We start from the raw sequence: 14,438 nt of genomic DNA on the forward strand, positions 1-14,438 counted from the left end.
GAGACAGAGCTTAATGACAGCGACAGTACCTCAGGTCTGATAGAGCTTAATGACAGAGACAGTACCTCAGGTCTGATAGAGCTTAATGACAGAGACAGAGCTTAATGACAGAGACAGTACCTCAGCAGGTCTGATAGAGCTTAATGACAGAGACAGTACCTCAGGTCTGATAGAGCTTAATGACAGAGACAGTACCTCAGGTCTGATGGAGCTTAATGACAGAGACAGAGCTTAATGACAGAGACAGTACCTCAGGTCTGATAGAGCTTAATGACAGAGACAGTACCCCAGGTCTGATAGAGCTTAATGACAGAGACAGAGCTTAATGACAGACAGTACCTCAGGTCTGATAGAGCTTAATGACAGAGACAGAGCTTAATGACAGAGACAGTACCTCAGGTCTGATAGAGCTTAATGACAGAGACAGAGCTTAATGACAGAGACAGAGCTTAATGACAGAGACAGTACCTCAGGTCTGATAGAGCTTAATGACAGAGACAGTACCTCAGGTCTGATAGAGCTTAATGACAGAGACAGTACCTCAGCAGGTCTGATAGAGCTCTATGACAGAGACAGAGCTCTATGACAGAGACAGAGCTCTATGACAGAGACAGTACCTCAGCAGGTCTGATAGAGCTCTATGACAGAGACAGTACCTCAGGTCTGATAGAGCTCTATGACAGAGACAGAGCTCTATGACAGAGACAGTACCTCAGCAGGTCTGATAGAGCTCTATGACAGAGACAGAGCTCTATGACAGAGACAGTACCTCAGCAGGTCTGATAGAGCTTTGTGACACAGACAGGGGTTTGTCATTAGAGGATACAGATGGCTCCTATAGGCCTGCTGCTGTTCCGTGTGTTCTGTGAGGGGTCAAGGGGTCTGGAGACAGGATATTATGAGTTATGAGACCGGATGTGTTCAGACATGTTCCACTGACCACACAGGATAGTTCTAGTTCTGACTGTCCAGGGGATGTGACTACCACTCATTACTATTACAACTGATCATTAAACAACAGTCCCTCCGTGCGTTCTCCAGCTACCATGAGGCCAAGCAGGACCTGCTGGAGTTTCAGGAGAGACCGTGTGACTGTGTGTCACAGTCTGTTCTCTCCTGTGTCTTCCTCAGTTACCATGAGGCCCAGGAGGAGCTGCTGGAGTTCCAGGAAGGGAGCCGAGAGCTGGAGGCAGAGTTAGAGGCCCAGCTAGGACAGGCTGAACACCGCCTCAGAGACCTGCACACAGAGAACCAAAGACTGAAGAGCGAGTTGGACAACCTCAAGGTAACATACGTAGGAGCGGAGACACACACACACACACACAGACACACACAGACAAAGGGGTTAGAACCAAACACTGAAGTGCGAGCTGGATAACCGCAAGGTAAATGTACCTCTTGGTGTTGCAATTTAACAAATATGTGGAACGGTTGAGGATTCGGTTCGGCAAACACTGTTCCTGAGGATTCTTTTCGGCAAACACTGATCCTGAGGATTCTTTTCGGCAAACGCTGTTCCTGAGGATTCTGTTCGGCAAACACTGTTCCTGAGGATTCTTTTCGGCAAACGCTGTTCCTGAGGATTCTGTTCGTTAAACGCTGTGCCTGAGGATTCGGCTCGGCAAACGCTGTTCCTGAGGATTCTTTTCGGCAAACGCTGTGCCTGAGGATTCTTTCGGCAAACGCTGTGCCTGAGGATTCTGTTCGGCAAACGCTGTTCCTGAGGATTCTTTTCGGCAAACGCTGTTCCTGAGGATTCTGTTCGGCAAACACTGTTCCTGAGGTTTCGGTTCGGCAAACGCTGTTCCTGAGGTTTCGGTTCGGCAAACGCTGTTCCTGAGGATTCGGCTCGGCAAACGCTGGATTACGGTTCCCGGAACATCAGTTAACGTCACCCATTCACCAGGGACTGAAACAGGGATCAACAACTACGTCTGGATGTCAGAGTAAAGCCACACCTTTGGATGCCCCTGCTGTCTGCCAGACAGAGAGAGAGCTGCATGTGTTGGCAGGCTGTCCGGCAGTTCCATGCTCTGGGCCCCGGCAGTCCAGCAGTTCCATGCTCTGGGCCCCGGCAGTCCAGCAGTTCTATGCACTGGGCCCCGGCAGTCCAGCAGTTCCATGCTCTGGGCCCCGGCAGTCCAGCAGTGTACTGTAATAGGATGGCAGCAGGATCAATAGGAGAAAATAGACAACTAGAGAGATGTTTAACCCACACTGCTAATTCTAGCCAGGTATAGCACTGGTTAGATCACTAGTGCTAGCCAGGTATAGCACTGGTTAGATCACTAGTGCTAGCCAGGTATAGTACTAGTGATCTAACCAGTGCTATCTCAGAGCTATAAGCAGGTCTGAATGTTGTTCTCTCTCTCTCCCTGTAGGAGAAGTTGGAGCAGCAGTATTCTCAGAGCTATAAGCAGGTCTGAATGTTGTTCTCTCTCTCTCCCTGTAGGAGAAGTTAGAGCAGCAGTATTCTCAGAGCTATAAGCAGGTCTGAATGTTGTTCTCTCTCTCTCCCTGTAGGAGAAGTTGGAGCAGCAGTATTCTCAGAGCTATAAGCAGGTCTGAATGTTGTTCTCTCTCTCTCTCCCTGTAGGAGAAGTTAGAGCAGCAGTATTCTCAGAGCTATAAGCAGGTCTGAATGTTGTTCTCTCTCTCTCCCTGTAGGAGAAGTTGGAGCAGCAGTATTCTCAGAGCTATAAGCAGGTCTGAATGTTGTTCTCTCTCTCTCCCTGTAGGAGAAGTTGGAGCAGCAGTATTCTCAGAGCTATAAGCAGGTTTATATGTGGTCTGAATGTTGTTCTCTCTCTCTCCCTGTAGGAGATGTTGGAGCAGCAGTATTCTCAGAGCTATAAGCAGGTCTGAATGTTGTTCTCTCTCTCTCCCTGTAGGAGAAGCTGGAGCAGCAGTATTCTCAGAGCTATAAGCAGGTCTCCATGTTAGAGGATGACCTGGGACAGACCAGAGGAATCAAGGAACAGCTTCATAAATATGTCAGAGAACTGGAGCAGGCCAACGACGACCTGGAGAGAGCCAAGAGGTCACTATATACCACAGTACAACTAAACTAACGATACTAACACGGCCGTTCAAATGTTTTACTTGAGTTCAGGCCTCGGTTGTCAGCTAAGTGGAGGCTGGCTGGTAGATGAGCCTCAGTATCAAACATATTGGTCACATACACATGTTTAGCAGATGTCAAATCAAATCAAATCAAACATATTGGTCACATACACATGTTTAGCAGATGTTAATGCGAGTGTAGCGAAATGCTTGTGCTTCTAGTTCCGACAATGCAATACGGTACATGTCATTGTGGGCGTAGTGAAATGCTTGTGTTGAGTGTTACTCCACTCAGCGTTAACCCAGTTATCCAACCCACACAGATACGGTACATTTTTCACCTGCTTCTGCTACGAACCTTTGTCCATCCCAACTCCTCTCCTCCTTCCCTCCCTTCCTCAGGGCGACCATCGTATCTCTGGAGGACTTTGAGGGTCGTCTGAACCAGGCCATAGAGAGGAATGCCTTCCTGGAGAGTGAGCTGGATGAGAAGGAGTCCCTACTGGTCTCAGTACAGCGACTAAAGGATGAAGCCAGAGGTATGAAGACATGAAACCCCTCCCTCTGTCTCAGACCTCCCCTTTCTGTTATGTCTAATACTGCTGTATTAAGTCAGGGGATGAGAAGGAGTCTCTACTGGTCTCAGTACAGTGGTTTGGACGGGGATGTCCCCCTGACTCCCTGTCCCCCTGACTCCCTCATGTCTGTCTATCTGCCCCCCCCCCCCAGACCTGAGACAGGAGATGGTGGTGAGGGAGAGGACTGCAGACAGGATGTCAGCCCCCAGCTCTCCTACCTTGGACGTGGACAAGATGGACTCTGCTGTCCAGGCCTCCCTGTCCCTGCCGGTCACCCCTGTAGGGAGGGGCATGGAACACCCGTTCATCACCCCGAAATCATCAGGTAGGTCAACAGCCGTGTCTTCCAACAGACCTGGGTAGAAATGGTGTTCCATTTCTGTCATACTTTACTGTGCTTTATTGAGCTTGCTGGGTCTAATGGAATCCATGGGAGAGTCTCAACAGTCCCTCCAGGCAGTCTCAATGAAATGCTCAGTGTTCTGAAAGTATATAAATACTATTTGAACCCAGGTCTGTTATTTAGTTCCTTCACTTTTTGGAGCTGTACCTCCAATGTGAAACAGTTTCTAGATATCTGTCATGTGATAAACACTGTCTCCTCTCCCTCTCCATCTCCCTCTCCCTCTCCCTCTCCCTCTTCCTCTCCCTCTCTCCCCCTCCTCTCCCTCTTCCTCTCCCTCTCTCCCCCTCTCTCTTCCTCCCTCTCTCCCTCTCCTCTACAGTGTTAACAAATGGCTGTGGGCCTGGCGGCTCACCTCTGACCCCATCAGCAAGAATCTCTGCTCTTAATATCGTTGGGGACCTTCTGAGAAAAGTGGGGGTAAATATCAGACTTGTTTCTTGTAGCTGTTTTCCATTTCCATGTATCCATCCTCCTGAAGCTAATGTTGACGACAAAACATTATGGAATGAATGAACCCAACAGTTTGGCTTCCGTCTCCTCTCCTCTCTTGACAGCAGAGTATATTGGAATGGTGTCTGTGACCTGAATTAAAGGTTACAACAGAATCCACAGCTTGTGATTAGTCTTAATGTCGGCCGTGTCTGTCCTTAGGCGCTGGAGTCCAAGCTAGCTGCATGTAGGAACTTTGCCAAGGACCAGGCGGTGAGGAAAACCTACTCCACGTCGTCCACCAACATGATCACTGGGAACGGAAACCTCATCAACAGCAACGCCACCAAGTTCTCCACTCACTCCACACCACCTACTACGACAAGACGTGAGTGGTCCTGTCTCTCTCGCAGGAGTATTCCTACTGGTCCATCTATCTCTCTGCTTGACTTCCTGTCTGCGGTGTTGGTGTGACTCACTCCGAGAGCGTAGAAGAAGTGACTGGCTGAATGAACTCTGTCCCATTTTGAATCAGAGTTGGTGTAACCAGAGGATGTAGAGACAAACCGCTTTCTATTTGATATTGTGGATGAACTAACTTCTGTCTTCTTGCTTTCTCTCTGTCTGGTGTTGTCCCCCACAGGGCTGTGAATGGACTGGACCCCAGCACCCTGAGTGCCCTGGCGTCGCCCCGGACTGTCTCCCCTCCTGGCATGCTGCCTCTCACCGTTTAGCATGGCCCCCACCTCTGTACAAGCTCCCCGCAGAACAAGGTTACCCTCATCCTTCACCCCAAACCCCCCCCCCCCCCCACACCAAATCTCTGTACAACTCCTGTACGCCCCGCAGAACACTGAGAGGAGAGAACACTTGAAGAACCGTTACTGTGTGTGTGTGTGTGTGTGTGTGTGTGTGTAGGAGAGACACTTGACTGAATGATTGAAAAGGCCTCACCTCACCTATGAGTGGGTGGGGTTGGATGCTGGGTGTGTTTGTGTGTATTTAACATACAGGCACATGCCTCTGCCGGAGCTGTTCTTTGCTCATGTGGATGATGTGTTGGTGACCTCTGTGCTCTGGAGTGTCTCCATTTTGGCTCCATCAGTTTATCAGTTACACTCTATAACAGCTATATAACAGCAACTGTACCTGACAAAGGTCCCCAACGGACTGCAGCTTCCTTCCTCGTAACCTTTTATTTACTTCTCTGAATGAATTGCACAATTACAAATAATTTATATTTACAATGTCGTATTTAAAAAAAAAAAAAAAATGAAAGGGGACTTTTTGCAAAGTGAGATGATTTCATCATTACTGTATGTATGCTTTATGATGCAATATCTCCTGTTTGTGTTTTATGTTATGGGGTCAGATGGAGTTGATGACCCTTAACCTCTATGTACCGGAAGAATGACTGAATTAATGTTTACTGTGTTCAGGCTGTGATCAGAACCATGTTCCCTTATTGGGCTGCATCTCAATAGCCCAGTTAATAGCCTCATCTCCTTCCTCTCAGTAGCCCAGTTAATAGCCTCATCTCCTCATCTCCTTCCTCTCAGTAGCCCAGTTAATAGCCTCATCTCCTTCCTCTCAGTAGCCCAGTTAATAGCCTCATCTCCTTCCTCTCAATAGCCCAGTTAATAGCCTCATCTCCTTCCTCTCAGTAGCCCAGTTAATAGCCTCATCTCCTCATCTCCTTCCTCTCAATAGCCCAGTTAATAGCCTCATCTCCTTCCTCTCAATAGCCCAGTTAATAGCCTCATCTCCTTCCTCTCAGTAGCCCAGTTAATAGCCTCATCTCCTCATCTCCTTCCTCTCAATAGCCCAGTTAATAGCCTCGTCTCCTTCCTCTCAGTAGCCCAGTTAATAGCCTCATCTCCTTCCTCTCAGTAGCCCAGTTAATAGCCTCATCTCCTTCCTCTCAGTAGCCCAGTTAATAGCCTCATCTCCTTCCTCTCAGTAGCCCAGTTAATAGCCTCATCTCCTCGTCTCCTTCCTCTCAGTAGCCCAGTTAATAGCCTCGTCTCCTTCCTCCCAGTAGCCCAGTTAATAGCCTCATTTCCTTCCTCTCAATAGCCCAGTTAATAGCCTCATCTCCTTCCTCTCAGTAGCCCAGTTAATAGCCTCATCTCCTTCCTCTCAGTAGCCCAGTTAATAGCCTCATCTCCTCATCTCCTCCCTCTCAATAGCCCAGTTAATAGCCTCATCTCCTTCCTCTCAATAGCCCAGTTAATAGCCTCATCTCCTTCCTCTCAGTAGCCCAGTTAATAGCCTCATCTCCTCATCTCCTCCCTCTCAGTAGCCCAGTTAATAGCCTCATCTCCTCATCTCCTCCCTCTCAGTAGCCCAGTTAATAGCCTCATCTCCTTCCTCTCAGTAGCCCAGTTAATAGCCTCATCTCCTTCCTCTCAATAGCCCAGTTAATAGCCTCATCTCCTCATCTCCTTCCTCTCAATAGCCCAGTTAATAGCCTCATCTCCTCATCTCCTTCCTCTCAGTAGCCCAGTTAATAGCCTCATCTCCTCATCTCCTTCCTCTCAATAGCCCAGTTAATAGCCTCATCTCCTTCCTCTCAGTAGCCCAGTTAATAGCCTCATCTCCTCATCTCCTTCCTCTCAATAGCCCAGTTAATAGCCTCATCTCCTTCCTCTCAGTAGCCCAGTTAATAGCCTCATCTCCTCATCTCCTTCCTCTCAATAGCCCAGTTAATAGCCTCATCTCCTTCCTCTCAGTAGCCCAGTTAATAGCCTCATCTCCTCATCTCCTTCCTCTCAGTAGCCCAGTTAATAGCCTCATCTCCTTCCTCTCAGTAGCCCAGTTAATAGCCTCATCTCCTCATCTCCTTCCTCTCAGTAGCCCAGTTAATAGCCTCATCTCCTCGTCTCCTTCCTCTCAATAGCCCAGTTAATAGCCTCATCTCCTCATCTCCTTCCTCTCAGTAGCCCAGTTAATAGCCTCATCTCCTTCCTCTCAGTAGCCCAGTTAATAGCCTCATCTCCTTCCTCTCAGTAGCCCAGTTAATAGCCTCATCTCCTTCCTCTCAGTAGCCCAGTTAATAGCCTCATCTCCTTCCTCTCAGTAGCCCAGTTAATAGCCTCATCTCCTCATCTCCTCCCTCTCAGTAGCCCAGTTAATAGCCTCATCTCCTCATCTCCTTCCTCTCAGTAGCCCAGTTAATAGCCTCATTTCCTTCCTCTCAATAGCCCAGTTAATAGCCTCATTTCCTTCCTCTCAATAGCCCAGTTAATAGCCTCATCTCCTTCCTCTCAGTAGCCCAGTTAATAGCCTTGTCTCCTTCCTCTCAATAGCCCAGTTAATAGCCTTGTCTCCTTCCTCTCAGTAGCCCAGTTAATAGCCTCATCTCCTTCCTCTCAGTAGCCCAGTTAATAGCCACATCTCCTTCCTCTCAGTAGCCCAGTTAATAGCCTCATCTCCTTCCTCTCAATAGCCCAGTTAATAGCCTCATCTCCTCATCTCCTTCCTCTCAGTAGCCCAGTTAATAGCCTCATCTCCTTCCTCTCAGTAGCCCAGTTAATAGCCTCATCTCCTCATCTCCTTCCTCTCAGTAGCCCAGTTAATGGCCTCATCTCCTCATCTCCTTCCTCTCAATAGCCCAGTTAATAGCCTCATTTCCTCGTCTCCTTCCTCTCAGTAGCCCAGTTAATAGCCTCATCTCCTTCCTCTCAATAGCCCAGTTAATAGCCTCATCTCCTCATCTCCTTCCTCTCAGTAGCCCAGTTAATAGCCTCATTTCCTTCCTCTCAATAGCCCAGTTAATAGCCTCATCTCCTTCCTCTCAGTAGCCCAGTTAATAGCCTCATCTCCTCATCTCCTTCCTCTCAGTAGCCCAGTTAATAGCCTCATTTCCTTCCTCTCAATAGCCCAGTTAATAGCCTCATTTCCTTCCCTCTCAGTAGCCCAGTTAATAGCCTTGTCTCCTTCCTCTCAGTAGCCCAGTTAATAGCCTCATTTCCTTCCTCTCAATAGCCCAGTTAATAGCCTCATCTCCTTCCTCTCAGTAGCCCAGTTAATAGCCTCGTCTCCTTCCTCTCAGTAGCCCAGTTAATAGCCTCATCTCCTTCCTCTCAGTAGTCCAGTTAATAGCCTCATCTCCTTCCTCTCAGTAGCCCAGTTAATGGCCTCGTCTCCTTCCTCTCAGTAGCCCAGTTAATAGCCTCATCTCCTTCCTCTCAGTAGCCCAGTTAATAGCCTCATCTCCTTCCTCTCAGTAGCCCAGTTAATAGCCTCATCTCCTTCCTCTCAATAGCCCAGTTAATAGCCTCGTCTCCTTCCTCTCAGTAGCCCAGTTAATAGCCTCATCTCCTTCCTCTCAGTAGCCCAGTTAATGGCCTCATCTCCTTCCACTCAGTAGCCCAGTTAATAGCCTCATCTCCTTCCTCTCAATAGCCCAGTTAATAGCCTCATCTCCTTCCTCTCAGTAGCCCAGTTAATAGCCTCATCTCCTTCCTCTCAATAGCCCAGTTAATAGCCTCATCTCCTTCCTCTCAATAGCCCAGTTAATAGCCTCATCTCCTTCCTCTCAATAGCCCAGTTAATAGCCTCATCTCCTCCCTCTCAATAGCCCAGTTAATAGCCTCATCTCCTTCCTCTCAATAGCCCAGTTAATAGCCTCATCTCCTTCCTCTCAGTAGCCCAGTTAATAGCCTCATCTCCTTCCTCTCAGTAGCCCAGTTAATAGCCTCATCTCCTTCCTCTCAATAGCCCAGTTAATAGCCTCATCTCCTTCCTCTCAATAGCCCAGTTAATAGCCTCATCTCCTTCCTCTCAATAGCCCAGTTAATAGCCTCATCTCCTCCCTCTCAATAGCCCAGTTAATAGCCTCATCTCCTTCCTCTCAATAGCCCAGTTAATAGCCTCATCTCCTTCCTCTCAGTAGCCCAGTTAATAGCCTCATTTCCTCGTCTCCTTCCTCTCAGTTGCCCAGTTAATAGCCTCATCTCCTCGTCTCCTTCCTCTCAGTAGCCCAGTTAGTCTTGGAGAGAATGATAAAACAGGACTGGTAAAAGCCACATGGATGATCGATCTCTACCAGAAATGAGCTTTCACCTGTAATTTCCTTCCCATCAGTGCAGAGGAGGGGAAAGGAGAGAAGACGAGGAAACCACTTTATACTATTGAGATGCACCCCCAAGTCCCTATTGTCCTGGGTGTGGGCTGGCCAGACAGAACATACCGGTCAGCTAGTAGACCATCTGTAGTCTGGGAGGGAGGGAGGGAGGGACCTCCATGTTAAATAGCCTGGAAACATCAGCTGCTGTCCTCTTCATTAATGAAGTTAGGTCTGCTTCACCACAGACTGTACTGTCCTAATGGCACCTAATCACTATCTAGTGCACTCCTACTTTATATAAGCCTTGGATGGATGGCCGGTGATGTTCAGGGAAGACTAAGCCCTTACTACTTTATATAAGCCTTGGATGGATGGCCGGTGATGTTCAGGGAAGACTAAGCCCTTACTACTTTATATAAGCCTTGGATGGATGGCTGTGTATTTATGAGGTTGGTACCATGTTATATTCATTTAATCCCCTTTCCCTATTCTGATGCGTAATTAGTATCAGACAAAACTGTTGCTTTATAGAAACAAACAAGTCAACCCTGAGCACAGCAGTGCGTCAGACACAACGTACTTAGTCACATTGAGATGTATACTGTACTGTGCACCTGTTGGTGGTTGAATCATATCCAGCTAACATCCTGTCTACCATAACCTGCAGAACAGAATATCCTGCAACAATAACCCAGCATCATAGGGTGAAGTTGCCTTAGATGCTGACCCTGGGTCAGTTTCTCCCTTTACCCCACTAATGGTTAAGGTTAGGATTGGGGAGAGGAAGCTGATCTTAGGTCTGTACCTAGGGAAACCTCACCCATCTAACAGTGGGGTCACTAATGGTTAAGGTTAGGACTGGGGAGAGGAAGCTGATCTTAGGTCTGTACCTAGGGGAAACCTCACCCATCTAACAGTGGGGTCACTAATGGTTAAGGTTAGGACTGGGGAGGGGAAGCTGATCTCTGTACCTAGGAGAAACCTCACCCATCTAACAGTGGGGTCACTAATGGTTAAGGTTAGGACTGGGGAGGGGGAAGCTGATCCTAGGTCTGTACCTAGGGGAAACCTCACCCATCTAACAGTGGGGTCACTAATGGTTAAGGTTAGGATTGGGGGAGGGGAAGCTGATCTCTGTACCTAGGGGAAACCTCACCCATCTAACAGTGGGGTCACTAATGGTTAAGGTTAGGATTGGGGAGAGGAAGCTGATCTTAGGTCTGTACCTAGGGGAAACCTCACCCATCTAACAGTGGGGTCACTAATGGTTAAGGTTAGGATTGGGGAGGGAAGCTGATCCTAGGTCTGTACCTAGGGAAACCTCACCCATCTAACAGTGGGGTCACGCTTATCCCTTTTTCTAGACTAGATCCTAGCCTGGTTAAACCAGACTGAATGCTGTGTTCACCATGAGGGGAGTGCTCAGTCTAGTTTTAATCAGGCTAAAAATGCTCGTCTTTGACTAATATGCAAATCGCTATTGGTGACCATTTTGTCACGTTGGCTCCTGTCCTGACGATTGAAACGTTTGTAAACGAGAACCTCATCTCAGAATGACATGCCTCTTCCTGGTTTCTGTCGTTTGATATTCATTTGTGATGTATTTTCCATGCCCCATTCTGCCTGTCTATCTTCATCTGGGGTTAATAGTGCCCCTCTCCTATCACAGCCTTAAATGAAAAGCCTTGAGGCCAGTTTCCCAGACACAGATTAGAGCTGCAATGTGTAGCTTTTTGGGTGACCTGACCAAATTCACATAGAAATGTTATAGATCTGTTATTTTCATTGAAAGCAAGTCTAAGAAGGTGGTAGATCTGTTATTTTTCTATGCTTCCTGTTTTATAAACTATAGTTTTATAGTTTATTTTGGGGTCTGTTACTTTGGGTTTTGTACACCAGCTTCAAATCAGCTGAAAATACAATGTTTTTGGTTATGGAAAATATATTTCACAACGGTGTAGATGCTACAATGATTCTCTACACTATACATGCTTGTTTTCTCACAACTTGAAATTCGAATTTAAAGCAACCAGGAAATGGCGGTGCGATATCTGCATCGTGCATCTTTTACGCCAAGTCTTGGACTCAATGGAGATTCTCCATTCAGCATGATTTAGAATCCAGCACTCGGCTTAATCTCTGTCTGGGAAACAGGTCCTAAACCTATTCCACCTATTCTAGAACTATCATTTGGAGTGTTTGCTGACTCCCATGGTCTATGATGTCACCCACCTCTACCATGTCATTCTGTTGCTCTGTCCCCATAGATACAGGTTTGGAACTAAGCATTGTAACTCTGCCTAACAACACATTTGTACATACCAACGTTTGGCATTATTACAGTTCTATTTATTTCAGATGTCTTTATGACATGTTTAAAATGAAGAACCTGAGTTTTACTATTGTACATCAGTCCAAGATCACATATCATGATGTACAACTAGTTGTCCAGTCTGTTCGATAAAATGAAATAAAGGTATTGAAAAATACGTAGTGAAACGTCGTTGTACGTCACTCATGATGCAGCTTTATAAGTCTCATGAGAAAGTGAACCTGAAGGGAATGTTTTCCTGACTTGTTGGTTTGAGAGGATAGAAGACACATATTATAGGAGTTAGCCTCCCACTGTGATTGGCTACAAACACACATTATAGGAGTTAGCCTCCCACTGTGATTGGCTACAAACATTACATTTACATTACATTTAAGTCATTTAGCAGACGCTCTTATCCAGAGCGACTTACAAATAGGTGAATTCACCTTCTGCCATCCAGTGGAACAGCCACTTTACAATAGTGCATCTAAATCATTAAGGGGGGGGGGGGGGTGGTGAGAAGGATTGCTTTATCCTATCCTAGGTATTCCTTGAAGAGGTGGGGTTTCAGGTGTCTCCGGAAGGTGGTGATTGACTCCACTGTCCTGGCGTCGTGAGGGAGTTTGTTCCACCATTGGGGGGCCAGAGCAGCGAACAGTTTTGACTGGGCTGAGCTCGTCTGGGCTGAACACACATTATAGGAGTTAGCCTCCCACTGTGATTGGCTACAAACACACATTATAGGAGTTAGCCTCCCACTGTGATTGGCTACAAACACACGACGCTGTCTCTTTCCAGATGGACACACCCCCATCACACATACCGCTAAACACACTGGGACAATTGCAACCCAAAAAATATAAAGGGAAATGTCCAGAATATGGTTGTCACAGTTATCAAATAAAAATGTTATTGTAAACAGGCAATTGGCATTCTGTGTTTACGTGCAGTCTCGCTCTCTCTCTGGTTGCTGTGGCTCCTCTTGCTGTCATGTTAAAATCTGTACTGTCTTTGGTGAAATTACTGGGGGTGGTGGGGGGGGGTTACAAGCCGATGAGCGACGCAGTTATGATGCATAACCAGAGGAAGCGAGAGGGATAACAGACAAATGTCTTCTCCAGCAGGTGGCGCTGTTGCGTTTCGCTCACTAAGTGAGGAGATTTTGTATAAAGGTCAATAAGTGTCGAATTTGGTAAACATAAATTTGAATTGATTATTTGCTACATGAGGTGTATTTGTGAATTTGATATTTGTTTAGTAATGCTTAGGTTAAGTGTACGGATATAATTCGGAAAATTTGAGAAAAAACTATCAAAGTTGTCACGAGATGGCTATGCATATCCATGATCGAATGAACAAGTGATCAACAACCAATGTACGTGACGGATAGAAGAAGTCACAACAAGTGTCAAAGTTGCCTGAAGCTGATTGGAAAATGCTATGACCAGTTATTCAGAACAACATCCTCGGGGACAGAGTCTAATTTACATAAGGTTGGTTAACTCACCAGTGTTGACCCTAAACAAACACATTTACAAACGACTTGTTTAAAGTGTTATTGCAACCATTGTTTTTTGTTTACAGAATCGTATAAATCAATGAACCTGATAATGATCCACATCCTATGGGAAGAAAGAGAATGTGTGGTATGCAGCAAAACAGCTATATCTTTTTTATGGTCCATCCTGTTCTGATCTAATGAGATGGATGTAGAATATTGGCGTTTCCCAGTAATGAAGGACAGAAAGCTGCAGCTGTGCACCTCCCTGCCGACCACGACTGTATCCGGGAAGGACGTGGTGCAGGGAGCCTCGTGGTACAGATTGCAGCCGTTCTCGCTCAGTGGAAACAGGCACGAAGATAGGCCTCTCTTGGCATTGGTGAAGACCACTCAAGTTAGGGGTTAGAGGTTATATTTCATGGCAGCCTCTCCTATACCACTATTCCCAACATGTTATACACTAGAGGTTGTAAATAGAACCGTTAAAGGTTGGTATGACTTGTATTGTTATGGTGGGGAACTGTAACCCATAGCCGAATTGATTCAGGTGAGCACTTCTCAGCATTTATATCCACAGAGAGCAATTTCCATTTAATAACAGGTAGTGTCCATTTCTTTATAGTAATTGTGTTAATTATTGCTTTCTTCCGTGGAAAAATATAATAAATAAACCGAAAGCAAAATCAAGCAGAGATTTACGACTTTTTAACCCTGTTAATCATTGCTGAAACTTGCAAACTACAAACATTTAACCATTTAAAGACAATGAATACATGACAATGACATACAAATATATTCTATTAAAAACAACTCATACAAAAGTGGAAAACAACTTGAGTGTATGTATGTGTTACAGCATGACGTAAAATCACTACTTGACGTACCCCAGGGCATTGTGAAGCAGAATGACGCTCGTAGGTACCCCAACGAGTACCCCTAGCAACTGACATAAATCCCATGATTTATTGATCGCCCAGTTATATCTGTAGTTTTTGTAGAAGCACGACTGAAGTATAAAATAATTTGTTTAGCTTTTGCATTGCCTGCATTCTTTGAATCTGTAATGTACTTTGATT

At 46.3% G+C, this 14,438-nt stretch overlaps 1 pseudogene; it reads left to right on the forward strand.

The window, feature by feature from the left end:
• LOC135530611 (nuclear distribution protein nudE-like 1-B) overlaps positions 1-14,438 on the forward strand; it is a 34,099-nt pseudogene that overhangs the window by 18,115 nt on the left and 1,546 nt on the right.

This window comes from Oncorhynchus masou, unplaced genomic scaffold (assembly GCF_036934945.1).
Source record: "Oncorhynchus masou masou isolate Uvic2021 unplaced genomic scaffold, UVic_Omas_1.1 unplaced_scaffold_1395, whole genome shotgun sequence".
Classification (NCBI taxonomy): Eukaryota; Metazoa; Chordata; class Actinopteri; order Salmoniformes; family Salmonidae; genus Oncorhynchus; species Oncorhynchus masou.